Source organism: Lissotriton vulgaris, chromosome 6 (genome assembly GCF_964263255.1).
Source record: "Lissotriton vulgaris chromosome 6, aLisVul1.2, whole genome shotgun sequence".
In the NCBI taxonomy this organism is placed as follows: Eukaryota; Metazoa; Chordata; class Amphibia; order Caudata; family Salamandridae; genus Lissotriton; species Lissotriton vulgaris.
In genome coordinates this window covers 529,819,261-529,846,724 of record NC_141694.1, presented here as the reverse complement: position 1 = coordinate 529,846,724, position 27,464 = coordinate 529,819,261, and positions in this window count along the sequence as shown.

Genomic DNA, 27,464 nt, shown 5'->3' with positions numbered 1-27,464 from the left:
ATTCTTTGTATATTCTTGGATCTTCTTTGTTTGGTCCATATACAACACAAACCACAAGCTTCTTATCACTATGACAAAGTTGGGTAATTGCCCACCTCCCCCGTTTGTCAGATTGCGTCTTAATTATCTCTACCCTAAATCTTTTATCTTTTAATATAGCCACCCCTCTGACATGTGAAACGGCTGCTGAATATGTTATCATCTCGAAGCCCAGTTGATTCAGCAGCTTCTTATCGCCATCTATGATATGGGTTTCTGACAAAAATACTAGCTGTGGGTTATATAGATGTAATTCTTCAGCGACTAAGTGTCTTTTGCGCTTGTTGTTTAGTCCTGACACGTTCCATGCTAAACATCTAATACTTTGCATCTTTGAAATAATAAGAATAAACAATAGTTCCTATTAACAACATAGTTTGACATTATCTCACGTATGGAAGAGAGCACTTTACAAACTTAAATCTCTTCTTAAGTCTTTCTACCAGGTTGAAAATATTTTTTTCTTCCCCTCTTTTACCCCAACCCTTTCTCCACCTGTCCACCCCACACACAACCCCCCCAAACTGCGAAGAACTACCCTCCCCCTCCCCCCGTTTACCTACTGCTGCCGTTGGTAAGGCAGCGCTTGCGGCGACGAAGAACCTAGGGCCGCCCCCCCCCTCCTTCCTTAATGATTTTACATCTGCTAGTAGTGTTGGATCTATTTCCCCTCCCCTTTTTTTTTTTTTTTTTTTTTTTTTGGTATATGCTACTTCCTTTCATTTCAGCTCTATGATTATTTACTCTTATTGACGCTTAATATTGGTTAAGAATGCCTGCGCTTCTTGTACTTCATAAAAGAAGTTTGTGTGTCCTTTCAAGGTCACTTTGAGGCGAGCTGGTTCCTGCAAATATGCTGAGCCACCCAGTTTATTGATAGGATCAATTAATTTGCGCATTTCCCATCTTTTATCCATCGTAGCTTTACTTAGATCTGAGCGCGCAAAGATGGTAAAGTTATCAATGGTTATTGGAGTATTGGGTTTAGCTTTTTGCCATACCGCTTGCCGTAGCAAAAAGTTTCCGAAATAGATCAAAAATGGACGCGGAAATTTACTGTTGAGGCGTTTTTGACCCAGGGGAAGCCGATGAGCTCGTTGGATTTGGGAATCCCAGTCCCAATCAGAGAGTTCAGGAAATGCTCGGGGCATCAGTTTCACCAAGAAGGCCCTAAGGTCGGACCCCTCTGCCCCTTCCGAAATACCATATAGTTTGAGATTTGATCTTCTTAAACGATTTTCCAGGTCCTCCACTTTCCCCAGAAGCTGGGTTAGTACTGAATCGTGTCGCTCCACAGTGGCGTCAACCCTTTGTGTTCTTTCTTCAACCAATACTGTACGCTGCTGCAGCTCTGTTATTTCCTGTGTGACTCCCTTTAGTATGGAGGCTATATCAGTTATTGATGTTTGCAGTCTTATGTTATCATTTTTTAGCTGCTGATAGTGTGCCTCTGACTCTGCCCTCTGATTCACAAGAAGATTTAAGATAGCATCTAGCTGAGGGTGGTTGGTATTACCCAACTTGGGCTCTTCCCTTGATTCACCCTGCTTGTTTTCAGCATTAGATTGGTTTGGTTCAGAGTCCGAGCCCAGGTCCGCTGTAACTGCTGAATCCAATGAGGATGCACCCGCCAGGACTTCATCCCCCCCTTTAATTTGTTCGTTATCCTGTTCATTAATGATAAGGTTCGGGGTTTGCATCATTGAGTCGGACCCATTTTCCTGTCGCTGCTGTATCCCATTGTCACAATCTGTAGGGCTGCCCCCTGAGAGCCTTAAGGTCATATTTTTGACTAGTCCTTTAGCCTCCATCCACTTCCTTAAAGGGCTTTTGTCAATAGTAGTCTTCTTTGTACTCAAGGGTATTACCCCTGCTACCATGTTGGTCAGATTTCTGCCTTTTTTTTTATAGATCGTCTTGGCCTTGCCTCTACGTTTCCGTGGAGGTGGTTTATTCGAAGTCTTGTTCATAGATTTATCTAATTCCTCCTCTGTGTCATAGTCACCATCCTCCGAGTAGGGGTGATCATCGTTGACTTCTGAAATTTGCTCTGACATGTGGTTACTCATGAGTTCAGCGGTTGGATAGTTAAGCTCTTCCATTGCATTTTTGCCATTATCTGCGGTAATTTCCATCCTTGCCAGTAATGATGGTTTGGCAGTATTTGGTACTTCAGTTGCCATTTCTAGCTCAGTGATTATCTCGGGGTTTTCCAGCTCTATTATATCACAAGTCTTATTGCCTTCGGTCATGGTGGGAGTGTTATCTTTATTGCCATTTTTACTAAGTGTACCTCCTTCCCCCCTTACATTTGTCCCGACTTTAGCGCTTTCATTAGTGTCTATGTTTTTTTTTAACATTGTATTTTTTTTGGGAATTGTTCCACAGTTAAGTATAGGAGGGTGCAAGACCCCCTTACCTGCCATCTTCTTATCGCTCCCCTTGACAGTAGTTGTTTTTTCGGTTTTTTCAAGATTGCCTTTTGCGCCATGAGCTAATGAATCTTTTATTGCCACTTCTGCTTCTTTTTCGTTCAGCTCCATATTGGTTGTCGTTTTCTCCACACCCACCTGCGTTCTAGTTGTTGGAATCCCTGCTGTCTGTTGGGCTGGAGCTGGAGCAGGGACAGGAGCCGGGGTCAAGGCTGCCGTTAGGTCTCCTGCCGGGGGCAAAGTAACAGATACAGATGCGGTGGTCGCCGCTGCTGCTGCAGCTGTTGCTGAGTTTTTTGTATTTGGCGTTGTTCGCGAAGGGTGTTTGGGTGACATGCCTCCAGTAGCAGCAATTATAACTGTAGACTGAAACCTTGTTTTAGCCAGACCTAACACAGTGATCCCAGAGCGAGTGAGCCAGGCCTTCACAGCTCCCCAAATCTTCGTTGTCTGCCACAGCATTCGTCAACCTTTAGCTTTAGCTGTGATGAATAATAATTGTAGCAATTGAATTGAAACAAGGTTGCAGCGATGTTTACCAGCGCTTTTTTTATGCGTGGCGCTGAAGCTGCCGGCCCGTATCGCCCCCGCCCTGCTGCTACCGCTGAAGGCGCTGAGAAGGGCTCTCACCCTTACACCGTCAAGGACGCTGCAAAGGGCGACAGGATTGATTAAAGGCTGTTAGTCCGGTGAACTGAAAACGATAAACGGACTCTGCTCCGAATCCGATGCTTCCGATGCTTCACACAGCCAACTAACGCGGGTGAGTCAGACTGAGCGTTGTATTTGCTTTTGCCGCTTTTGCCGCTTCTGCTTATTACACTATTTCCTCATTGCTGCGAATATTCCGTAGGTTTTTCCCGGCTCATCGCCGCCCTGCCCTGCTCGTTGTATTCACTGGTTCCATGGTCGGGAGGGTTTAGGCAAAACCGTTGCACAGCCGATATTGCTTAGAGGAGGGAGAGAGCTCCTAGTCCGCCGCCAGCAGAGTCCTCACTCCGCCATCTTGGACTCCGACATTTTCTATTCATTTATTCATTCCAAATCACAGCTTGGGCCCTATGTTCTTTCACTTTACTGGTTTTACCTGTCAAGTATTTCTTCTTCTCTTACTATTCTCTAAGCACCCTATCTTCCTCTTTCTAACCATGGTCAACACATGTATGGTATTTTTTATTCCTTATATTCCTTTTAATGGTTTGATTACTTTGGATTATCACAGTTTATTCTTTCCTTTCACTTTTTGTTCTCCCTGATCCATTATGCCATTAAGATTAATATTGTGGAATGTTAGAGAGCTAAACTCCCCCATCAAAACGCAAAGAGACCTATCCCATTTAGCTAAATTAAACGCAGACATAGTTTTCTTGCAGGACACTCATCTTACAGAAAATGAATCTTCAAAGTTAAAAAAAGGCTGGGTGGGAGAAATATTTTATTCCAGTAGTGATGGTAAACGTAATGGAGTTGTGATGTTATGTCGTAAATCTCTTCATTTTAAATTCAGATGCCGAAGGACGCTGGATTAATGTTAAGTTGATGTGAAGGATGTTCCAGTCTCTGATTTTTAATGTCTATGCCTCTACTGGTGGCGATTCTTCTTTTTGGCTTTCAATTGCTAAGCAGATTACCCTTCACTTGGAGGATAATTTTATACTGGCAGGTGATTGCAACCAGGTTTTTCATCCCTTTATAGATCGGAACTCTAAAGTTTCATTCATCCCAAATAAAATACACAAATCTTTTACTCATACGATTATGCAGCATAAACTTGTAACCCAACCACAAGAGAATATACCTTTTACTCCCCAGTGCATCATTTTCAGTCACGGCTTGATTATTTTTTTGTATCACATAATATTTCGCAATGGCTTATGGGCACTAAAATAGGACCCACATTACTATCGGATCACGCTCCTATTTCAATTGATTTGGCTATTTTGCCCAAAACTAATGCCCCGAGAAGATGGCGATTTAACAACTCCCTCCTTCTTGATCCCGAGTTTTCCTCTTCATTTAAGGCCTTTTGTATTGAATATTTCCTCATAAATCAAACTCAGTCCCGACCATTCTCCATTATTTGGGACGCCTTCAAAGCCTCAGCAAGGGATTTTATTATAACATATGCGGCAAAAAATCTTTTTACACATCCAACTCAAAAGATATTCTTAATACCCTTATAAAAACAAAATTGCAGTTCAATAAGGAGTCTACAGATAATGCCTTGTTATATCTTTTCCAATCTAGTGCAAACTTTTATGGTGGTAGTAATAGAGCAAGTACACTTTTGGCCAACTATTTAAAAGCAAAGTACAACAAACTGAATATTGATTCTGTTATGATGATAGTTCTGTTTTAAAGTTCACGAATACGGAAATTCTTCTGAAACAGATCCCATAGACGATACGCTTCCAAACTTTTTTTCAACCTTACAAAAACATCAACAGCTCCCTGCTGAATTATCAGTCTTAGAAACTGAGATAACACAACAAGAACTTTTGAACACACTTAAACATCTCAAAAAGACAAAGCACCTGGGCCTGATGGATTCACTGTTGAATTTTTCTCCACTTTTCTAATTTATTAATGCCCAAAATACACCTTCTAAATGATTCCTTTTACTCTCTGGGAAAATCCGGAGGCTCTTTCTCAGATGCTCACATCTGCTTAATTCCTAAGGAAGTAAAAGATCCTAAGTACTGCAAAATATTTTAGACCTATTTCGTTTGTTAATATAGATTACAAGATTTTCTCTAAAGCATTAGCTCTTCGCTTAGACCCTTATCTTCCACAAATATTAGGCAAGGAACAATCTGGCTTTGTGAAAAGATGAGTTCTACAAGACAACACAGACTCTTTTTTAACATTCTATCCAAAGCTCCGCACTTGAAATACTCTTTAGCAGCTATAGCATTAGATGCAGAAAAAGCATTTGATAGAGTGGAATGGCGCTATCTATTTTACACCCTCAAATGGTTTGCCTTTGGCCAAATTTCATCTCCCTAATCTCATTAATATATTCTAGTCCTCATGCTGCTGTATGTGCCAATGGTCTAATATGACCTTTCTTTCACCTTGGTAGAGGGGTATGTCAGGGATGTCTCTTATCCCCTTTTCTTTTTAATCTGGCCCTTGAATCCTTTAAATAAAAAAATTGCCAAAACACGCCAATAAAAAGATTTCAAACCCCTACAACTAATGATAAACTTGCAACGTACGCCGATGATATCTTACTTTTTATTTTAGACCCTAATGAGTTGATCCCTGCCTTCCTAGAGGAAGTCACCGCTTTCTCATTAATCTCAGGTTACAAACTAAACAACGATAAATGTGAAATTCTACCCTTGACTAAATATACCTTTAGAGATGTTTTCACTTCAACCAATTTTACCTGGAAATCTTCTTACATTAAATATTTGAGCTTAAACTTCACACCAACTATTAAAAGAACAGTTACATTATGCATGAATAATTGCATTCCAAAGTTTCAGATCTCCACTAAATGGCATCCTCTTTATCTGTCCTGGTGGGGTTGTCTGGACTTTCAAAATGATGCTCTCCACCATTGTTTTATACACCAACGTTACAGTCCCTTTCTCTACTGAACTCTTTAAAGCTGTCAATTCAGTACGATCTTCCTTTTTTATGGACCAAGAAGACACCGCGTATGTCCATTTCTAAATTAGCACGTCCCAAAGATGAAGGAGGGGTTAATTTTCCCAATTTCTCTGTTTACCACAAGGCTTTTTCATTACGACTAACCTGATACTGGTTGCTTGATTCTACGGATGATTATCCTCTATGGGCATCAGTTGAACTTTTATTTCTATCTCCCTTTTCATTCCAAGAATATCTTTATTTCTCTTGTAAGCCCCAAGCAATATCCACTCCTCTATTTAAGTTTACCTCCGAATTATTAAGCCCTATATATCCCTTAGTTCAAGATACTCTTGACTCCTTTTTAGCCTCAACAATATGACACAATAGAACTTTATTGATACATAATAAACCCTTTTATTGGAAAACTTGGAGACAACATGGCTTAATATGGATCAACCAATTATTCTCTATGGGTGAATTTCTCTCTTTTTCTTTGCTTAGACAGTTATATGCTTTACTTACTTCATTCCTTTCCAAATATTATACTCTTCATAAAACCATATTGGATACATACACGATTTTATCAAACAACGCTCAAATAGCTCATTCTAATCACTCACATAAAGATTTGTCCAACCTTTTTTGCATTCACCCCAAGGCATCAACCTTATACGCTTTTATCGAATCCACTACCACACTGAGGCAAAAATCAACCATTGAAGAAGCCTTGGAGAAGCATTTTGATGTAGTATGGTCTATAATAATGTGAAATAACATCAGGACTAAAATACGTAAATCCTCAAGAGCAGCTAGCCTAACACAAACATTGTTTTATATATACAACTGGCTCTTATTATCGCCACAAATCCTGAACAAAAGATTTCCTAATACACAAAACATTTGCTGGTCTTGTGCATCTCCTAAAGGCGATTTATTTCATATGTTATTTTCATGTCCACCAGTACATAATTTCTGGAAATGTGTCTGGTCTCAAATTAATTTAATCTTTGACACAAATGTCCCGTTCCCTGTAACAAACATCTTTTTAGGCAGCCTTTCACCAATTTGGGATCATAATGCGACTAATTTAAAAATAATTGATTTATTAATAGCAGTCGCTTTTCAACAAATAACAAGAAATTGGGAAGACTTCACAAAAAATTTCATATAAGGCTTGGTGGTGGTGGTATGATATATGTCACAACCATAGATTAGATACATTCTCCAAATCATACACACCTATGATTACAAAGAGAATTCAACTTTGGTTACCTGTTACAACATTCTTTGACAACTGTGCCAAACAACATTCCTTACTGCATCCCTCCCAACAAGATTTACTCAAACCTTCATAGTTCATCTAATTTCTTCCTCGTTATTTATACATGTATCTCTTTTTATACCTTGCTTATTCATGACAATGTTTGTTAGCTTTTGTTTTTCTTTCATGAATTCATGCTGGAATACATTTATGATATAATGGTTGTTGATTATTCTCTTGTATTGTATATTGACACCTACTTTTCCTTAAATAAAGTTTTCTTTCAAACTAAAAAAAAAACAAGAAAAACAACCTCCAGCATTCTAGTCCCAGTCCTGCAAACCCCATCTATGTCGACCGCAAGTTCTTCTGGCTTTACTTTAATTATGAAGACCTCCTGTCTGATTTGGGACGACTTTAAATTTAGGACACATGATGAATACATAGCAGACCGCACAGTTTGCTGCAAAGTAGTGCATTGTGGGAGGTGGAGAGGACATGTTGGAATTGCGCTCAAATTGGCATTCATTAAAAACTATCATCTAATTATTTGGTAATAGCACATAAAATGTTTTGTGTCCCTGGTCGAGTCAAACCTAAACTGGTAGAATAGGGGTGATTATTATTAAAAGGTTTTTAGCTGGGCAAGCAGCCCTCCTCCTCCTATTGTCATGCAGCACCATCAGCAACCACTGCTTGGTGCAATGATGTTGTGGAGATCACCTGCACAACAAAATGTCCAAGCATTCTACCTCCTCGGAAGACACTTGAGATGGGATCATCACCATCGTCAGCTTCATTACAAAATATAGCACTGCCGTCGCTATGACTAGAAAGAATATATTGTACAACCAAACACATGATCTAGTCAATTTATACAACAGAAAACTGACCAAAATGTTGGTGATTGACATCCTCCCATTTTATGTGGTGGGATTGGGTTCTGGAATTTATGAATGCCCTGTGATCAAAATGGATGGCTCCAGCCCAGACTTATTTTTCACCTATCACTGTACCATAGCAGCACAGTGAATTGCTTGGATTGATTGCTAAGGTAATAAAGGAGGACACTGTTCTGTGTATTCATCTCACAACAAACAAGTAAACCAGTAGTATGCACTATGGGTCTTTCAAGGAGGATAATAGAAAGCTATCATCAGGTACACAAGCACTGATAGTTTTAAATATGTTCATCAGCATGCAGCAGTTACAAAGATGTCAATTCCAATGTCTATGAATGGATTTAAAACAGGGGTCTCAAAATTGGATGTGTTTTCACTGATAATGGCAGTCATGTTGTCCACAACAAAGCAGAAGGAGAACACTTCAGAGTGCTTGGTGTATCCCAATATATAATAATCTGATTGTGAGGGACGTCCTCAAAATGTTAGAAACAAATCACAACTTGTGGTCACCTGTCAGAGAATTTCCACTTATTTTTGTCATTCCTTTAAAAATAGCAAGTGCTTGCAGATCATACAGTATGCTAACAATGTCTCTATTAAAGCCCTCCTATAGAATGTTCCAATCTTTCATCTGGGTACAAATAACAGGTGGTGAAAGAAGAGTACATTATTACCACTGTACTGAATCCATTGTACAAACATGGTCTGTCTGCTTTTAGTCCTTTCTAAGCATTGGATAACTCAGTTTATCAAAATTGGATCATCAGGAACGCAGCTGGGCTTGCAATGAAAAATTTAAACTGCAACAGCAATTTATAGCCAAAGTGGAACAGCCAAGCAGGCTGTTAATAATATATCTTGCATATTCCTTTGGCAGTGTACCCTGCCAATCAAATGTGGAGATACCCACAACGATGCGCATTTCATCCCCAAAATGATCAGGATCCACAAGACATAAGAGTGTATGAAGGTAATTTCTCAGTGGTGAATGATCGTTCTGAAGGGGAACTCTTTGAATACAGAGAATAACTGGACATACAGACTAAAACTTACAAATAAAAACAGAGCATGATGACTATTGTAAAATAAATTGAACAAAATGCATTTGAATTATACTTGTTCTGCCAAGAGATGTAAATAAATCAACGTTAACTAGTGTACTCTAATTGCAAGGCAGAAACACATAGGGCTGGATTTAGATCTTGACAGACGGGTTCCTCCATCACAACAGTGATGGATATCCCATCCTTCGAAATGTAAATCCCATAGGATATAATTGGGTTTATATTTCAGCGGACAGGATATCTGTCACCATTGTGTTGGAGTAACCCGTCCGCTGAGATCTAATTCATGCCCATAATCAGGAACACAGTCATTTTGGCCTGGTGAGTGGAGACAAATACAACTAATTTAACCTTATGTGAACCAGACATTGGAATGTACAACTGCCTCTAAGTCTGAGGTGGATGCTATCATTTGCTGAAAAAACAACTAGCCTCCTATGCCTAACCTTGAATTCCTATTCTACTTCCCTTTGAGAGAAAAGGAAATCTGCATGTGCCTATTACAACATGCAGGAGAAGGATTCTGTGGGAAAAGACCTAGGGCCAGATGTAGGAGCCAAATAACGGTCAGTAACGGCCGAATTCGGCCGTTACCGACCGGTATTTGGTGATTGGGATGTAGGGGCATAATTTTACAGATTCAGTAAATTTAATGAATCGGTAAATTTACCGATTCTGTAAAATACCGAATCGGTAATTTTACCGATTCGGTAAAACCCAGATGTAGGTGGGACTCTTCTGAGTCCCAAAGGCCTTACAGATTCGGTATTTTACCACCCAATCCAATTGGGTGGTAAAATACCGAATTCAGGTGTGCACGCACATGTGTGCCCCTAAGGGCATGTCTGTGTGCCACATGGCTCTTGTAACTTAAGTTGCCATTTGCCTCCACCAGCCGCTTGATTAAAAATAAATAGAAAATGCCATATTTTATCTACTCCTGTTATCTTGTGCCAATTGTGAATGAACAGATAGAGTCCTGGCTTAAATATCAAAACCCAGCCTTCCTAAATGAGAGTAAACTGCTATGGTTAGGCTGCTTAGTTTAAATAGCAGGACAAGCAGCCACTGATATAGAGTGTGAAAACAAATCTGCCACATGCAACTATGAAAGCCCCATCATTTGGGCACCCCATTGGCTCATCGGGCACCAAAGAATATCCTACAAAGCCATGTTCATTACACATAGAACTAGTCAATAGTCTGCTCAACATTGCTTTGCAGTCCAACTAACAATTGCTCACCTATCTGTTCCTAAAGTAAGAAAGGCCTCCTTCAAGGAAGAGATTTTCTGTGGAGCAGCAGCAGCAAGGGGGTCTTGAATTCACTCACCCTTATTTCATTAACCTCTCCGTGCTGAAACCTCCTTATGAGTTTATTAAACCTTTTTTGTCAACAAATACTTCTTTACCCAGAAATGTGTGCGTTGTGTATTTCCAGGCCTGAAGGGCTGCTTAATCTAACTGCTATGTTTTATATAGGTGGTACAAAAGGGGGTGGTGACGTACGAAGCATCTGAACCAATCAAACATTCACATCAAGTCAACATATCTGGGTTTAATCCATCACCGTTCTTTAGCCCACTCTGCCACCCCAGTTCAGACATGGCCATATGCAAATCCGTCTGACCCTGTGCTTCATGGGAACAGTCCAGCCCGAACTGCCAAGCCATGCCTTCTCTGGACTGGAAACAAGCTTCCTAGGACTGGTTTCTGGCATTGCAGCCGTCTTCAGCCAGGCTTGCTTGAATCCAGTGGCAAAGTGAGCAAGGGACTCACGTCTGAGCATACCCTGCCAACTTATGGCAAACAAAGCGGTATAAAAGGGGGTGGTGATGGACGGAGCATCTAAACCAATCAAACACTCACACCCAGTCAACAGCTCTGGGTTTAATCCATCACCATTCTTTAGCCCGCTCTCCTACCTCAGTTCAGATAAGGCCTTATGCAAATCAGTCTGACCCTGTGCCTCATGGGAACAGTCCAGCCCGAACTGCCAAGCCATGCCTTCTCTGGACTGGAAACAAGCTTCCTAGGACTGGTTTCTGGCATTGCAGTCGTTTTCAGCCAGGCTTGCTTGAATGCAATGGCATAGTGAGCAAGGGACTCACGTCTGAGCATACCCTGCCAACTTATGGCGTGCAAAGCGGTACAAAAGGGGGTGGTGATGGACGGAGCATCTGAACCAATCAAACACTCACACCCAGTCAACAGATCTGAGTTTAATCCATCACCGTTCTTTAGCCCACTCTGCCACCCCAGTTCAGACATGGCCATATGCAAATCAGTCTGACCCTGTGCCGCATGGGAACAGTCCAGCTCAAACTGCCAAGCCATGCCTTCCTTGGACCGGAAACAAGCTTCCTAGGACCGGTTTTTGGCATTTCAGCCATCTTCAGACAGACTTGCTGGAATACAGTGGCAAAGTGAACAAGGGACTCACGTCTGAGCATACTCTGCCAACTTATGGCGAACAAAGCGGTACATAGGCAACAAGACTTTTTAAAATATATGCGCATTCTAAATAAACTTAACAATATGTAACAAATGAGACAGACTCTCATGTACATGGTTCCACATTTTAGTGTGCACCATTGTGTACGATGACACTAGAGTATGATCCCTCTACAGAGCGTACTGTGTCGCTAACTAGTGAAATGGTAAATGTGCATGCTTGAATACATCCAAAAGCAACGCACAAATGAAACTGGAGTTGCCTCATGCTACAGCCATTTTTTCGGTAGTCAGACTGAATATCCCTGAAATTAAAAGCATATGATTTGAACGACAAAACAAATACGAGTTATCATAATAACTATAAAATAATAATACAATACATACTACTAGGTAATGTGCCATTCAACTACGACCACATACCATAGAATTAGATTATATTATCGAATATCATATATATATATATATATATATATATATATATATATATATATATATATATATATATATTCACTGAAAAAACCATAGGTTTCACACCAGTTATAGTTAGCTGGAAATTTTACTGATATAAAACCATTGAAATTCCCACGTTATAGTTAGTCGGACTCACTATAACTTGCGCGTGCAATGCACTGCTGATGACATCACATATTACATCACTCATGACATGGTCAGTGACAAAATCTCATGACATCACTGATGACACCATCCTTGTGACACAGTGACAGACCTCCTTTCAGTGTAATGTAACCCATTAAACACATATTCAAAAATAGAAACTAATATTTTCAAAAAAGTGGATATACCCATACCAGTTACAACAACCAATTCAGTAATACCACCATCTAATACACATCCACTCATGTGTATGTATATGGGTTATTTGATATTATTATTAGTATCAGTATGAGTGTCTATATGGTTTGGTGGGGGTATTACTTAGCACATAGATGCATGAGTGACTGACTCTTTGTTTGTATGTGTTTTGAAGACAACATATGTACAGGACTGTATGGGTGGATGAGTGTCTATATGTGTTTGTTAGTGAGTGAATGACTGTCTCACTAGTGTCTTTATCAGTAACTACATATGTTTTAATCTAGTATATGTGAATATTGATGTATATAAATGAGTATATGTGAGAGTAAGAGATTGTAAGAGTTCCTGTTTAAATAAGTATGTGTTTCTATAAGTGATTGTTTAAGAGAATAAATATGTGTAATTTTAAATAGAAGTAAGGTGGAAGTGTGTGTATAACTCTATATTCAAATAAATGGATGTCCAATAGTTTATTTGCACGTGAGAATATGTGTGTGAGTAACTTTTGGATGAATGTCGGTGTGTAACAGGATGTATAGGTGTATCACTTCATATGATGAGTGAGTATATGTATGAGTGACTATATAGAACTGTTGGTGAATGAGTGGATGTGTATATAGATAGTGGAATTACTGAATTGCTTGTTGTAACTGATATAGGTATCTCCATTTTTTTTAAAAATTTCAGTTTCTATTTTTGAATATGTGTCTCAAGGGTTACATTATAGTGAAAGAAGGTCTGTCACTATGTCACAAGGATGGTGTCATGAGTGATGTCACTGACCATGTCATGAGTGATGTAATATGTGATGTAATCAGCAGTGCATTGCACGCGCAAGTTATAGTGAGTCCGACTAACTATAACGTGGGAATTTCAATGGTTTTATATCAGTAAAATTTCCAGCTAACTATAACTGGTGTGAAACCTATGGTTTTTTCAGTGAATTTAATAGGTTTTTTAAATGCTAATTCCTAACTATAACTGGTGTGAAACCTATGGTTTTTTCAGTGAATTTCATAGGTTTTTTAAATGCTAATTCCTAACTATAACTGGTGTGAAACCTATGGTTTTTTCAGTGAATTTCATAGGTTTTTTTAAATGCTAATTCCTTTGTATATCGAGTTTCTAACCTTTTTTTTTTTTACAATTTGCTGTTTTTTTTTAAGTATTCATTTTTTTTTTTATAATTTTTTTCTTTTGCGCTCTGGGTGCGCGCTCCGGGAAGCTTTCAGCTAAGCTCTCCTGTAAGCTTCTCCGAGAGCTCATCTGAAAGCGCACCCAGAGCGCAACTGTCGTTCGTGAAAAAAAAATATGAAGGAAAAGTTAATAATAATGCAAAACATTTCGTACCATACAAATAAAATTTGTTTTTTTTAATATGGAAAATGATTATGCATTTCTATAAAAGATTGATGACGTCACTTCGGCGCGCAACGTAAGTGCCCTCGGAAGCGCCTACGTGCGCGGCGCCTAAACGCACGGAAAAGCGCCTACGATCGCGCCACGTTTGCGCCCCGGAAGCGCCTACGATCGCGCTGCGTAAACGCACCGGAAGTGCTCCGGAGCGCGCAGCGTAAACGCGTCGGGTCATGTGACCCTAAAATAACACTTTTCATTGGTTGCTAACAGTTTTTTTTTACAATGAATGAAATCCCCACCCATTTCCTTCACTTCTTCTTTCACTTTTGTGACTGAAAGACCTGCCTTTTTTGCTGCTCCATATTCCTGGATTCATCATGGCTGCCAGACCATCCAGCAGTGAAGATGACTCCAATGATTTCATTGATGAAGAGCCTCCTACCCCAAAGGTGAAGGAACATTTCATCTGGAAATTTTTTAAGTTTCCAGCAGGCCAGAAGAAGGTGAATGCACCAAAAGTAGAGTGCAGGATCTGCAAACAGGTCCTGTCACGGGGTAACCCCCCAAAAAAATACTCTTTTGGCAACTTCACCATGATTCGCCATGTGGAGAGGAAGCACCCCCAGAATTTTGCCCGGGAAAGTGTCAGGGCTCTGGCACAAGAGGTTCCCAGAGATGGGGCCTCTACATCAACAGGAGGAGCAACTTCTTCTGGAAGAGAACAATCACAGGGGCAGGTAGCAAACATTCAACCTGCATTCAACCATGGGGTCGTCAGATGCAGATACTGCAATCAACTCCTCACCTATGGGGAGCAAAGTGTCCTGCTCATGGTTCGGGCATTGGAGAACCATCACTGCCCTTCCCACCCCTAATTTTTTTCTTTTCTTTTTGCTCCTGTTGAGCAGTTTCTATTCCCTGTTTTTGTTCCTGTTCAGTTAAAAGAAGAAAACCAAAAGTTCTTTTCAGAACTACCTCCAATTCTCATCAAAGAGCTATAATCTTAAAAAATGAAGAGTAAGTGAAATATAGTGCATTGATAATTGAAAGGAGAATGAGTAAGAAAGAACAGAAAGGTATGAGAGGTGAAAGGAAGTGAAGTAGGAGGAATGAAAGAAGGTGAGTGTTAGAAAAGAAAGTTATGACACAGTGAATAAACTGGAGGCCTCATTTCTGAAAAGTGACGCATCGCTACGTGAAAATAGCGATGCGTCACTTTTCTGGACGCACTCCTTATGACATTCCAGATATGTCATATTTAATATATGACTAATCAATTCGCAAGGAGTTACAGATATGTCAGTATTTCTGACATATCTGTAAACACAAAAGTAACGCATTGCAGGAGTGCGTCACAAAAGTGACGCAACTCCAGTAATGTGTCCTTTCACATGGAAAAAGCACCATGTGAAAGGTTTGCTGTGAAGCAGGCGCAAGATTTTGGCGCAACTGCATCCTAAAAGTGACGCACTGCGTCATTATTACCAAGCTTTTTGCAAGGAACACCCCCTCTGCATGCATTATACCTGACACTATTTTTTAAAAAGTGACGCATCTAGGTACATGGGTCACTTTTTAAAACTCTGCGCCATATTGTATCTGCATCAGGTATAATGTATGCAGAGGGGGCAATCCCTCGCAAAAAGCTTGGTAATAACAACGTACTGAAATCTATGAGATTTCTCTGCGTCACTTTTAGGATGCTGTTGCGTCAAAATCTTGCGCCGGCCTCGCATCACTTTTATGTTTACAGATATGTCAGAAATACTGACGTATCTGTAACTCCTTGCAACATGATTCGTCATACATTAAATATGACACATCTGGAATGTCATAAGGACTGTGGACAGAAAAGTGACGCATCACACCAGCAGTGTAATAAAATGTGCCTCGTTGCACTATATTTAAAGGATGCAACAGCATCCTAAAAGTGACGCAGTGAAATCTCAAACATTTCACTGCGTCGCTATTACAAAGCTTTTAGTGGGAGAACACCCCCTCTGCATGCATTATACCTCACGCAGATATAATGTGGCGCTTGATTTTAAAAAGTGACCCATCTACCTAGATACCTCACTTTTTAAATATAACGCAACGAGGCACATTTTTTTACACTACTGGTGCAATGCGTCACTTTTCTGTGCGCACTCCTTATGACATTCCAAGTAACGCATTGCTGGAGTGCGTCACAAAAGTGACGCAACTCCAGTAATGTGTCCTTTCAAATGTGGAAAGCAGTATGTGAAAGGTCTTGCCTCAGTCTAATACCTGCTGTAAAGCAGGCACAAGATTTTGACGCAACAGCATCCTAAAACTGACGCAGTGAAATCTCAAAGATTTCACTGCGTCGCTATTACAAAGCTTTTTGCGGAAGAACACCCCCTCTGCATGCATTATACCTGACGCTATTTTTAAAAAGTGACGCATCTAGGTACATGGGTCACTTTTTAAAACTCTGCGCCACATTATATCTGCGTCAGGTATAATGTATACAAAGGGGGCATTCCCCCGCAAAAAGCTTGGTAATAACGACGTACTGAAATCTATAAGATTTCTCTGCGTCACTTTTAGGATGCTGTTGCGTCAAAATCTTGCACCTGCCTCGCATCACTTTTATGTTTACAGATATGTCAGAAATACTGACGTATCTGTAACTCCTTGCAACATGATTCGTCATACATTAAATATAACACATCTGGAATGTCATAAGGAGTGCGCACAGAAAAGTGACGCATCGCACCAGCAGTGTAATAAAATGTACCTCGTTGCACTATATTTAAAAAGTGACGCATCTAGATAGATGCGTCACTTTTTAAATATTGCATAACAATACGCATTTTTTTACACCGCTGGTGCGTCACAAAAATTGACGCACAGGAGGCGCAAAACTGGCAGCGCAAGGCCTTCATAAATATGGTCCTGGATTTTCCCCGTGCTTCGCCGGTGCGCGTACCATGCGCTTCCCCCGCGTAAAACGAAAAAAATTTTTTAATGCCCTGCAGGACCCTATTTTAGTCCCTACATCAAACCTAGGGGGTCAGAGGGGGTCTACTCTTCCCCCTTATGGTCATTTGCCCCTTTTTTTTCAAACCCCTTGTGTCTCGATTTTACCGAGACACAAGATGGCGGCCGCTCCGGACTGTTTAGAATGTTTACAGACAACTGAGAGCCAATCAGCTTTCTGCGCGCAAGTCGCGTGTCGCGCCTGGAGCGCACTCCGGTGCGCGCACGGGAGAGCGCCTATAGATATATATATTTTTTTGAACCTAAATTACTCAAAATCCACTGGAGCACATATCTTGAGACATAGCAAAGGCACATCGGGCTACCAGTCCCTACAATTTTGCCAAGTTTGGTGTAAATCCATTCAGCCGTTCGGGCTAAAAGTGAAATTGACCGCCCTATGGAAATTAACATGGGGAAAATGCGTTTTGGGACCCCCCTTTTATCTCGGCCCCCGCATGACGTATCCCCCCCAAACTTTCAGGAAAGGACCGGAGCTCGACGAGGCCATTTTCAGGAAATTTTCAGGCAGATTCGTCAACCGGTGCCAAAGTTATTCCAAATAGAATTTTGAGATTTAACATTGAAAAAAATCCTAACTATAACTACCTACTGGCGACCGCCAGTAGGTAATATATATATATATATATATATATATATATATATATATATATATATATATATATATATACACTAAGGTAGGCAGACAAAATATCAATTTTTAAATATATACATACAATAATGTCGATGTTTAAATATCGAAGGGACAGAATATAGAAGTTGAGTAATATCGATATTTTTAATATCGATGGGACAGAATTTCACAGGTAACTAATATCGATTTTGTTAATATCGATGTTAGTAATATCGATATTACTAATATCGATGTTAGTGATATCGATGTTTTTATATGATTTTTATGTATATTATTATGTATTTAATATGTATTTAAAAAAAAATGTAATTTAATTAAATTGTCTATTTTACTACCGTAGCGGGTTGAGGGTTTGTAGGGGAATAGGATGGGAAGTAATGTAATTATATTGCATTAATTATTAATTTTTAGAAATTATACATTAATTTAAATTAATTGGTAATTCATTTTTATCAATTGGTCATTAATTTAAATTAATTGATTAATTGGTAATTATGTTCTGTAGTGGGTTGTAGGTTTATAGGGGAATATGGTGGGAAGTGATTTAATTATACAAAATTAATTATACATTTTTATGAATGATAAATTAATTGTTGTTTTAAAAGCTTTATTTCGATACGTAAATATCTTGAAAGCAATACATACAAAAATACATTCTCAAGGCCTATAGTAACATACGATTATGAATTTTAAAAATAGTCAAGTAGAGTACAATAAATAGTTAAAAAGAGAATTAAATTGAAATAGCAAGCCTTTTGGCACGAATCACCCATGCCCATTTTAAAAACTTTGAAACACCACAAACAATGGGCGGGGATGTGTCAGTCAATATCTTGAAAGCAATACATACAAAAATACATTCTCAAGGCCTATAGTAACATACGATTATGAATTTTAAAAATAGTCAAGTAGAGTACAATAAATGGTTAAAAAGAGAATTAAATTGAAATAGCAAGCCTTTTGGCACGAATCACCCATGCCCATTTTAAAAACTTTGAAACACCACAAACAATGGGCGGGGATGTGTCAGTCAATAAAATGCGGAGGGCCACCAGATGCTGTCGTGTACCTAAGAGCCTGCACAATGGTATTAGCCAGTGTCTCCTTGGAGCACGATAGTCCGGGCATTCGAAGAAGAGATGTGCCACCGTCTCTACCTGTGTCGAGCACAAAGCACAGAAAGGTGAGGACTGGGAAGATGAAGATCTTCACCTGGACATCAAGTAGCCCAAGGGTAGGGGGCCCACTCTGAGTTTAAAATAAAGAGCCCTTTCCAGTGGGACGGAGATTAGGTCCAGGTAAGGCTCAAATGCGGCCACGTCTTTAATTCTCAAGAATGCTGCGGTCGAGTCGCAGTGGCGAGGATTGCGAATGAGTTTAGAGGCTATCCAGTCCCAATATAGCTTCTACAGGGTGGCTTTTGGAGGAGCAGAACGAGTAACCCAGGATTCTTCTAAGCCCAGCTCCACCAGCAGGCTCTTAACATCCCGTAGCCATTTGATTCGATGCCATCCCTCCATAACAATTACCTCAGACAGACCTGCTGCATAGGAGGCTAGTTCCGGGACCCTCCACAAGCGGGCCCACAAAAGCAGAGGCCGTAACCGCGCCTGGTCCGCAATTGGTTTACATCCCAAGTCAAGAAGCACTGGTAATGTCGGAGTACTCAATGGAAGCACCAAGAGTTCTTTCAAGAATTTGCTTTCCGACTTGGCTAATACCTCCAGGTTTGTGAAGCTCCACAGCTCCGCCCCATACAGTGCAGCAGCTACCCCTCTGGCTTTGTATATATCTATAGCCGGGGAGATACAATGATTGGGGGATGAGCGGTGTTCCCTGAGTAGGGCACCAGTCACCCTTTTCAGAAGCGACAGGATGTATGGGGGCAACCCCAGCCCCTGCAAAACCCTCCAGAGCTCCTCCCTAGGTACTAGGTCAAAGGCAGTCTTCAGGTCAATAAAGGCCAAATAAAGACTGCCCTTGCCCAGCACCACCACCTTTCAGTAAATGAGCATCAGCCTAAAGGCTTGTTCAATCGTCCCCGTACCTGAATGGAATCCCGCCTGGAAGTTAGACAGTATTTTGTGATCATCTGCCCATTGAAGGACCCTCCCCAAAATCACCTTCCCTGCCACCTTTTGGGAAGAGTCAATGAGGCTGATGGGCCTGTAGTTAGCGGGGTTGTCCCGACACCCCTTTTTGAATATCGGGACAACCTCCGCCCCTTTCCAGGAACCAGGTACTAGTGTGCCCTTCATGATTGCGTTTAACAATGTAGCAATCAATTGACCCCATTCCTTGGGATAGGCACAAAGCAAATCGCCGGGCATCCCATCCGGCCCGCAGCTTTTAAAGGGACCAGTGACTTGATTACACCCTCCACCTCCCTCTCAGTAAAGTCATCAAAGCCACTAACCATTATTTCATCCTCCCAGGAAAAGGACTCACTAAGGTCCCCCTCAGGTTGGGAATACAGGGCCTCAAAGTGTTTATACCAGAGCTGGGCAGGGATGTTACATGTAACCAGCAAAACATCTGGCCTATTCCTATTTAGGATCAAACTCCAGAAGCCCCTTGCATCCTTTTCCTTGCTTGCAGCCAAAAGATCTTCCCAAAACTTCTCCTCCCACTCCCTTTTTCCTGCCTTTATAGTAAGAGAATAGTCCTTCCTAGCTACCCTAACTGCTACTGGGGATTTAGATTTAACAGCCCCTATCAAGGCCTTTTTCAAGGTCCTGCATTTGGTCGTATACCATCCTTGTCTAGTCCAGGATTTATTCCTGATAGTCATACCCGAGGCACCGCTAGGCGAGATGAAAATTCATTGGTAATTAATTTTTATGAATTGGTAAATAATTTAAATTAATTGATTAATTGATAATTATATTCTGTAGCGGGTTGTGGGTTTATGGAGGAATAGGGTGATAAGTAATTCAAATGTAAGTAATAATTTATTTTAATTAATAGTTTTTGTTAATTACATTAGTGTTAATTAATTATTAATTGGTAATTAATTTTTATTAATTGATTGATTGATAATTATGTTCTTTAGCGGGTTATGAGTTTATAGGGGAGTAGGGTGAGAAGTAATTTAAATGAAATTAAGTAATACTTTATTTTAATTACTTTTTTATGTTAATTAAATTATTGGTGATTAATTATTAATTGGTAATTAATTATTATTAATTTGTATTTATTATTAATTTACTTCTTACTTAATTATTCATTGGTAATTATGATTTTAATAATTATGTATTGGTATTTGTAAATAGTTTAGATGTATTTAATAATAATTTTATTTAATATTTTAAAATAATTTATTTATAAGTATGTTATTTTAAACTTCTATCCTATCCAACACTTTCCCTACTGTTGCACTCTCCTGAGTGGGAATAGTAATTGTTACCCCTACTCTATTCAAGACTTTCCCTTCTGTTGCACTCTCTGGAGTGGGAATAGTGATTTTTACCCCTAGGCTATCCAACACTTTCCCTACTGTTGCACTCTCTGGAGTTGGAATAGTAATTTTTACCCCTACGCTATCCAACACTTTCCCTACTGTTGTTTTTTTGGCGTTATAATAGTATTTTATTCCCTCTGTTATTTAATATATTTCGTATAGTTTTACCTAATGTAGTATATCATTAATTTTAAAATCATTAAAATTAAATGTATTTTTTTTATTTGTTTTGCATAATTAATTTAATTTTTATTTATGTTAATATGTTATGTGTATAGATGAATTTGTAATTTATAATATTTTTAAATGATTAAAATAATTATTAAAACGGATTATTTTTTAAGAATATATTATATATTATATATACACGTTTAAGTAATTGTTTATTAAATTATGTATATTACTTATTTATTTAAAATATAACATATTTTAACTATATTTATTATATTTTTAGGTAACATTTTATTTATTTGACATATTTGTAATAATTTTAAAAATCGATATTTTTTTTAAAACAATATTTTTGACATCAATATATTTTTATATTCACCTTGTTATAGATAGGATGTCGATATTGTTGACATCGATATTAATGCTCCGATATTTTTGTAGCTCGATATTATGTCTTTCTATATTTTGTCAGACATTCATATACAAAATATTTTGCTATATTAAGTTAAATATTTCAAATTGTTCTCTGAGGTTTTGAGAGACATTTTATTTGAACTACGCAGTATATATAAAGAATCTATAAGTTAGACCTGACATTCTTGGTGTTTTTTTCCCCTCATCTTTTACATTTAAACCCTCCTGTTTTGCGGACAGCATTATTACTGGATTTAATACTCTGCACACTTTACCACTGCTAACCAGTAATAAAGTGCTTGTGCTCTCTCCTTTAAACATGATATAATTGGCTTACACCAAATTGGCATATTTAATCTACTTGTAAGTCCCTAGTAAAGTGGTGCTACATGTGCTCTGGGCCTCTAAATTAAATGCTACCAGTGGGCCTGTAGCACTGATTGTGCAACCCACTTAAGTAGACCTTCAAACATGTCTTATGGTTGCTATTGTATCCTGTGTGTAGCAGTGCTTAATGTCTAAAACATCGAATGCCATTGCTCTTGTGAAGAGGCCACTCAAGCTTGCAAGACCCATTGCCCTAGCCAAGTTACATAGGAAAAATGGCTACCACTTAAAATGGGCACAGGTGGAGAAGCTGAATCTGGCTAATGAAATAATAGCGCAAGTAAGGGAAGATATCATATACTTTCTGGCTGAGGGGACTACGTCTCCACACTTAGCTACCCAGTTTACAGTACTTTAAAAAAAACTAAAACTGGCACTTACTCGTACTAAACTGGTGAACTCTAATCGATTCAGAGGATGATTCGATTACGAATGCCCCACAGCAGGGACTCCTCTTAATAAGGCTCTTAAAGCCCACTGCAGAGATCCAGCAGGGATTAAATTGTTACACAGTAATTATAAACAGGTTAGGGAAGAAAGAAAGAAGGATATTAGGGAGAAGTCCTGGAATGTTTTGGAGCAAACTGCGGACTTGGGCAGTAGCAGGGAATTCTGGAGAGTCATAAATGCACCTTACTTTAAAGACTCTATGGATCCCTTACTGGACTCACATATAGATCAGGACGATTAGCTGGTTCATTTTGAAAGTATCTTTGGTTCAAACAATTCTTCCCACTTACCTCTTGCCGACTCAGATGGTATGCCATTAGGCTGTTTGGAATTCTCACTAACAGAAGTTAGAAGAGGGTTGGAGATTTATCCACCAGGGAAGGCCTGCACCGTGATGGGGTCCTAATCGATCTTTTCCACCAGAATTATGACTTGCCCCCTAATAACAAAATTGTTCAATAGTATAGCAAAAGAGGACCATCCACCATCTTGGAACCAGAGTGTAATTGGTCCCATCCATAAGAAAGGGGAAAGGGGGACTCCTTAGAACTACCGCACCATTTCCCTTCTGGATACCACCACAAAGCTTATGGGCCGCTCCTATTATCCAGATTGGAGTACTGGGCTGAAGAAAATAACATACTGATGCAAGCACAATATGGGTTCCAAAAGGGAAAGGGGACGGTGGACCAATTTCTTAAGGGGGGAGGATCTATATGGCTCTTATGCACCTTTCGGTGGCCTTTGATTGTGTTTCTCACCAGAAGTTGTGGCCTATGCTGGAAGAGATGGGGGTTGACCCACTGATAATCTGCTTACAAGTTATACACCAACACTTCCTCCCCTGTTCGGTATGGTGTAAATGGGGAATGCACACATCCGTTTAAAATTGAGAGGGGAGTCAGGCAGGGCTAAGTCCTCGCCATGTTCCTTTTTTTCATCTACACTAATGGGGTGGAGGTCGCCCTGATTGGAACCCCCCCTTGAAGTGCCTATTCAATAACAGCCCCCTTGCAATACTGGTATACACCGACGATGTGGTCCTGATGGCCAGAACAGGGGTTGCCTTGCAATCTCTTATAACATCATATGCCTCATTCTTGGCCTCACTAGACCTCAGAATAAATTAAGCAAAATCATTCATTGTCATAGCAGGAGGCAGAAGAGGAGAAAAATCCCACCATTTCCAGTTGGCATCAAAGAAACGCAAAGTGGTAGACTCCTTTTCCTACTTGGGGGTCCTATTTGACAAGAACCACTCCTGGAAAAACCTGGTTGTGGAAAGAGCTTCAGCCATGGAAAGGAGCCTGCAGGCTATTAAGTGCTTTGCAAGAAATTTGGGTGCCAGGCCTTTATATAGGATTAACATCTATCGCGCCAAAACAAAGGCTATGGTAGCATATGGGCCGGGAGTGTGGGGGATGGCAAACTCCGACCATCTCCAGAGAATGGAAGACACCATTTTAAAACATAGGGTATTCCTACCTCAATCACGATGAAATTATAATTTACATCTTGAATTGGGGTCACCCTACCTGCTTTACTCCATCAGACTCTCCCAATCCTGCTGTGGCTTTCGCCCTGGCGTAGGTGCACGGTCAACTTAACGCAGCGTATAATTGTCAGTTGCCTGAAGCTCGACCACTACAACAGGATTGGCTGGCTTATATGTAGAGGCTGAAATGAGTGCAATTGGGCAGGGAAATCTATTCAGGGACCCCTTGTTGTGTGGGAAGGTCTTGAAGAGGCAATTAATTGAGTTGTATCTTCAGAGGGCTAGCTTTCTCCAGAGGGAAAAAAATCTAAACCAAAGGGCGGCAATTGTATATGATCCTATTGCACCAAGACTAGGCGAAAGATTTTCTCTTGTGCATTAGCTTTGCTCACCATAGATTTATTCTATTGCGTTTGTGCCTGAATTACATCCCTCTGATGCTAGCCTACCCAGTAAGGAAGTTTAAACACTCAGATTTGCCCCCCTGCCCCTGTGACAATCATTCACCCCAATCGGACCTAAACATAGTATTATTCTGCAAGTTTTCCCATACTGAAAGGAAAGCTTTTATCCTACCGATTTTAATGCACTACAATTTCACACAATGCAGGGTGGCAATGTATTTTATAAAGGCACCTCTTGACCCTTTGTTTGCTTCTCTGTAGCATGTTTTTTGTGGGCATGCATGAGAAGAAGGAAGAACTGGGATCCGTTGATCTAAATCGATGTAATAATTGGGAAAATGTGATTATACCTAAATATTAGGGGCCTAAGTTACTGAAATTGTGTAAAGCTTACGGCAGCTCCTACACATGAGTTTAAAAAGTATTTCCAATTGGTAAATCCTATTCTTGCAATTGATGACCCTGTAAAGATTTTTAAATGTTTTAACTGTGGTTTTATACTGACCTCTCTTTTATAATACTGTGTCATGACTTAAGATACATTGATGCTTTCATAATCTGTTTTAAAAAGAGATCAAATAAAGAGATTGATTGATAAAAAAAAGTTAAATAGTTCAAATTGTTCTCTAAGGTTTTGAGATACATTTTATTTGAGCTACGAGTATAGTTAAATAATCTATATGATAGACCAGCCATTCTTGGTGTGGTTTTCCCCTGACCTTTTACATTCAAACCCTCCTGTTTTGCTGACAACATTATTACTGGAATTAAGACTCTGCACACTTAACCACTGATAACCAGTAATAAAGTGCTTGTTCTCTCTCTTTTAAACATGATATAGCTAGCTTATACCCATGGCATATTTAATATACTTGTAAGTCCCTAGTAAAGTGGAGCTACATGTGCTCTGGGCCTCTAAACTGATTGTGCAACCCACTTAAGTAGTCATTTGAACATGTCTCAGAACTGCATTTGTATCCTGTGTGTTGCAGTGCTTAATTAGTAAAATATTAAGTGTCATTGCTCTTGTCAGGAGGCAACTTAAGCTCGCAAGACCCATTGCCCCTGCCAGCGCCGCCATTGGCAGAACCAATACAACTCATGAACATCAAAGCATACAATTCGGAGTATTCGAGGCCTCTAAAGCTATAGGAAGAGTTGGGCTGCAAGTATTAGTCAATGTTATTATATATTGATTTCATAAACTACTGTTTTTAAGTTCATCTTTAATTTAGACAAACAGTGCAACCACGAAGCACACTATCATAAGTGTCGGTGTTGACAAAGTGCTGGTGCCAAGGACTGGAACCACTTGCTCAAATTAAGCACTTGTGAGTAGGTTTTGACCTGCTATTTCGACCTGTCTTAATAAACATTTTGCCAGGCCCAAATATTCCATTTTAATACATATAAGGCATCTTGATGCTGGGCCGTAAACATTCCCTGGGGGTAGTGTGCATTGGGCATGTACATTTAAGATTTACATGTCCTAGTAGTGAAAAATATAAATTCAAATTTCGCTACAGCAAGGTTTCTCCCATAGCATAACATAGGAGTTACCTTATTACATTGGATAAGCTGTAACTTTCAATTGGGAGCAGGTAGTCGAGTTTGGTATCTAAAGAATTGTGATTAGATGGCTTCTTTAATTGTAAAGCAAAATTTGGAGCCCCAGCTCTGGAATTGCCACTTTTAGAAAGCAGTAGTTCATTGTCCAAACCATTTGGTGCCTGCAGTGAGACCCTGGGTCAATTGACTAGGCATAGCTGGCATTTGGTCCTTGTGTGGGACAGTGAGAGAATGGAAAGCTAGGTGTTGACTGGAATGGTTACTCTGAGTTAATGAGGGGGGGGGAGCTGTCATCTACCACACTTGGACATCACAAAGGCTCTGCCTGAGCACTCGACAAAGGGGTTGTCACTAGTCTTTTGTGACCCGGACAAGTGGGAGTTGGACAGGGAGAAAGAGGATGACTAACACCTCAGGGGAGTGTAACCTGTTAGAAGCTTCTTCAACTTTAAAGTGGCTACCACGTATGAAAACTGGATCTCAGACACCAGTGTTTCAATACACTTCTGGATCTGTGGACCCTACCAGGAAGAAGGACTGCTGTGCTGCTGAAAGGACTGCCACACTGCTGGCCTGCTGGCCTGCTGTGCTGACCTGCTGCACTGCTGCCCACTTGCCTGGGTGAGAAGGACTGGACCCCAGAATGACTCCTAGGGCTAGTTTGCTTTCCTCCTGATGAGAGGCCACAGAGACAGAAGAGGCTTCTAACCACCTTGAACCCAGCACATATACACTACTGTCTTTGAGACTGGCCCTCCCAAGTGCTGCCACCCTATTCCTGGATTTGGGCCTGAAATGTGCTCTGCCAGCCATTCTGTGGACTTGGCAGAGAGACAGATCTCCTCTGTGGCACAGCAAATCTTTTGCATAACCAGTGCACCGTCTCTACTGAGCAAACTTTCCCAACACAAGGATTTTGCAGCCCATCAAAACTACTGCTGCGTGATGCATCTCCATGCTTGGAACTCCCCGCACTCAGCCCATTGGATCCACCATTTAACAACACATCTTCTCACACAGGCCTCGTATGGCCTCTGGTGGGTGACACTTTTCAATGCAAACCTAAATTGGTCCCTGTAGCTGGTCTGTGCTCCATCGTGGTCAGCCTGATTTTCTGACCGGTCCAGCTCAACCAAATAACCACAGTTGGATCGTTGAGCTTTTTGACACTATTTTCATGGAAATCTTTAAACTTGCATATCTCTAACTCTTCTGATTGGATTTTTGTCTTTTTGGTCTTATTTTATGTATAAAGATATACTCTATTCTTCGAATGTCCTGTGAGATTGTTCTTGTGTGGTGTTTTTACATTATTACTGTTTGAAGTGCTGCTTCCTAAGTACTTTTATTGTTACCTCTAAATTAAGCCTGACTCCTCTGTGTGAAGATACCAGAGGGTTGAGCATATGTTCATTTGGGGTTTGCTTATGACTTCACCTTGACAAGGATTGTGCTTTCTGCTTGAGTAGCATTGCACATCCCCTTAATGTCTATCCCAGTTTCGTACACTGTCTTTCCCTTTGA